The 3917-nt window shown below is 36.4% G+C and overlaps 1 pseudogene; it reads right to left on the bottom strand.

Moving 5' to 3' along the window:
- Positions 1 to 1961: 1961 nt before the first annotated feature.
- LOC141492246 (biogenesis of lysosome-related organelles complex 1 subunit 2-like) lies at positions 1962 to 3626 on the bottom strand (annotated as a pseudogene).
- Positions 3627 to 3917: the final 291 nt, after the last annotated feature.

The following is a 3917-nucleotide window of genomic DNA, read 5'->3' as shown; positions in this document are numbered from 1 at the left end:
TTCTGGTAGTCCTATAAATATGTTTACTAGATTAGATTTGTTTGGAAAACCTACACTAGATTCAAGGAGCACCCCATCATTGGAGCCATTCCAACCATCCAGCTCCAATTTCAGTATACCAACCATCATTTGGCAGTCTCCTTTCACTCAGAAAAACTATTTCACTGCTATACCTACTGATTTTTTTTTAGGTTTTTTTTTGTAAGGCAAACGGGGTTAAGTGGCTTGCCCAAGGCCACATGACAAGGCAATTATTAAGTGTCTGAGACCAGATCTGAACCCAGGTACTCCTGGCTGCAGGGCCCGTGCTTTATCCACTACACCCCCCAGCCACCCCACCCCCCACTGATGTCTCTTACAAGAACTGCTTGTCTTTTAGATTTTATGGACTTTGTGCTGTCCATAAAAGTGAATACTTTCCATGTACCCATGGGAAGTGAAATCTTTGCAATTTTTTTATGTATTTGTGTATGTGTATACATTTTTTCACCACAGAATAGGATCCCCACTACTATTATAAGTCAGGATTAGATTAGTTAAAAAAGATAATTTTTAGAGCACTTTTTCCAGGCCATACATCATTAAAGGAAGTGTTGTGATCCTTAAAAAAAAGATGACTCAGGTATCCACAAAAATGGCATAATCCCACTACTGCTTCTGTCCAATGAGAAAAATGGTAAGCATTGTATGATTTGTATAAAGTTTTGTGACTAAAGCTCCTAGTGTATCTATACCCACTGCTTCATCATTTGTCTGTCACTAAAAGACTTTGAGACAGGTAAAATTTGAAAATAGAATTATATCCTTTGACTCAAGCATAATTTGAATTTTAACGGAGCAGACTAATAAAAAATTGTCTGACTCACTCTGTCTTCCTAAGTCATTGAGGTCCAATGGTAAGAACAAAAATCAATATAATTGGTGATGATTCAGGATTTTGTGAATGACCTTGGTGTCAAGTTCTCTGTACTCCATTTCACCTGCTTTCACTGTATTCATGTCCCTTGAAATAAATTTTTCAGAGCTGTCTATCCTGCCAGAAAAGTTTCACATGCTTGGGTTGGACATCCCCTAATTCACCTACGGGTTTTAGATATGTGACTCTAAATTTCATTTAGCCCATTTGTTAAGAAGATTTTACTGTACATTAGATGCTGTGACCTCTGGCTTCCTGGAGTCACAGATGAGAGTTGAGATGTAGGTGGGCAACTAAAATAAACAGCAGTCTTGAAAAGAGCTCAGAAACTCACACATTAGGATTATTAGTAATTCCATAATACCACATGGTTAACTGTAAACTCAACATAAAAATCTGTTAGAGACTTGACTTTAAAAAATACATCTTACTTAAATCTTCCAAAGCTCCATAATTTCATTGAGGGAAATTCTTCTCTACTTACATTATTTCCTTATTAGATTTTTAATTCCTTCAGGTCAAGCACTGTCTTTTGCCTTTATTTGCATTCCGAAGTGTTTAGCACAGTACCTGAGACATAGTGGACACTTTATAAAAATGTTTAATGACTGCCTGACATAGATCATAGCTGCTCTATTTTTGAGAATCATGAATTTATAATTTCAAGAACAAGTTAAGAAGGTGATGAGGGGGCACATTCAGAACAAGGCATCAGAGATAGAGCTGGAGAGGAACGGGAAAAGGTAGGAGGCTGGTAGACCAGATTCTCTTATCTGACTCTGCTCTAGACAGGGTTGATCTTGATTTCTGAGCTTTCTTCTAGGACACAAAGTAATGAACACAATAAGATGAAGTTCCATGAGGTATAGTTTTAGGGAAATGCCAAGGCGTTGCTGCAGTTTCACTTCCAACGAAAGGTTGGTCCTGGGCTTCTCCTTGTTCTGCCAATACTGCTTCCCTTTATGGAGCTGAAGAATAGAAGTTTATTAAGTTTTGACCCACATATTCCATGCTTTTAGTTAGTCTTTGTACTTACAAACTTTCATCACCTTTCTAACTTCTTGTACTCTGCTTCTAGTTTCTTTGAATATGCATGCAACTTATAGACTGCCTGCTTAAGAACCACTATTTTCTCTTCAGTTAAAATTATCTGACCCATGCTTCACACCTAGGAGTGAAGTACCCGTACCTTGTAGGGTGTATATTGCAAGGTAATCATCACAGCTTTCCTTGGATTGGTTGTCGGTGCCATTTTCTATGGGCTAAAAAATGATCCTACTGGAATTCAGAACAGAGCCAGGGTGTTATTTTTCCTGACTAACAACCAGTGTTTCAGCAGCATCTCTGCAGTGGAGCTTTTGGTTGTGGAAAAAAAGGCTATTTATACATGAGTATGTCAGTGGATATTATAGAGTTTCTTCATATTTTTTTCGTGAAAGTGTTATCTGATTAGCTGCACATGAGAGTGTTGCCCAACATCATATTCATTTGCATAACTTATTTTATGTTAGGACTGAAACCAACGGCACGGGCCTTCTTCATCATGATGTTCATCTTGATGATGGTTGCCTATACTGCCAATTCTATGGCTCTAGCTATCACTGCAGGGCAGAGTGTGGTGTCTGTGGCCAGTATCTTAATGACCATCTCATTCGTTTTCATGATGATATTTGCAGGGTTGTAGGTCAATCTCCAAACTGTTGAGCCCTGGCTTTCATGGCTACAATAGTTCCGCATTCCCTGATATGGTTATACAGCTCTACAACATAATGAATTTATGGGCCAAAACTTTTGTCCTAATATCAACACAACAACTCCCAACAGTACCTGTGAATATGCAATATGCTCTGGAGAAGACTTTTTGAGGAACCAAGGAATTGGCCTCTCTGACTGGGGTTTGTGGCAGAACCATATTGCCTTGGCCTGCATGATTGTCATCTTCCTCACCATTGCGTACCTGAAATTATTGTTTATGAAGAAGTTTTCATAAAACATTTTGTGAAATACAATGTGATTCAGTCTCACAAAACATTTTTGCTTACTATAAAATATTTGTTATTTAAGTTTTTGTTGTTGAAGAATTACTCCCATTTAAATTGGATTCAATTTTACTGTGATTACCTATACCTCTGCAGTTTATGTTTGCTATGAAGCTTTTACAGAAATTGTTTGCAAAACATTACTATCAGGGAGAAACAGCAATGTAAGTTAATGATATTGTATGCACTTCTCAGTTTATAGACTCAGTAAGTTTATGGAAAAGATACTACATTTAACTCATTGATCTGGCACTGATCAGTAAATGATAAGTAATAAGTATTTGCACTACTGTAATAGGAACTCAGATGTCCTGAGACATTGAGTTTTATATATTTGAACCTGTCATGACAATAGACCAAAATTATTGCCCTTTAATAAACTTAATAAAATAGAAAAAATAAATAAAATTATCTGACCCAGAAAAAAATTAAATGCTGCATATTTCTGGTTTAAGTCCTTTAGATTTTTACTTATGTTTACTGAAATATGTTTCAAAATTCTACTTACTTTAAGGCAATCAGTTTGTTCATGTTTTCTATAATTTTATAGAATTCATTATTGACTATCAAATCACCTGTCATTTACATGACCATTTCAAGGCCAGGTCCTGGCAGAGGCTGGTGATGTCCACTTTTGCACTCTTTGTGGCCACTCAAGTCATCTCTAACATTGTATCATCTAGGCCAGGGAAGGGAGAAAGGAAAAAGCATTCAGAGAAGGAATAGGATTCATAAATTCTTTATTAATATCGTAAAAAGTCTTTGGAAGTTTTGCCAAGTATATATGTTTCAGTTTCAATATTGCCTTAAAGTCTTACTAGTTATATGATATTTGGCAAATCACTTCAATTCATTCAGTCTGTTTCTTCTATGGAATGTGATAATTAATGCACCTGCCTCATAGGATTGGTATGAACATCAAATGAAAAAGAACATATAAAGTACCTTGCAAATTTTAAAGC

This window comes from Macrotis lagotis, chromosome 6, assembly GCF_037893015.1.
Source record: "Macrotis lagotis isolate mMagLag1 chromosome 6, bilby.v1.9.chrom.fasta, whole genome shotgun sequence".
Classification (NCBI taxonomy): domain Eukaryota; kingdom Metazoa; phylum Chordata; class Mammalia; order Peramelemorphia; family Peramelidae; genus Macrotis; species Macrotis lagotis.
This window is presented reverse-complemented; position numbering and strand designations above follow the sequence as displayed.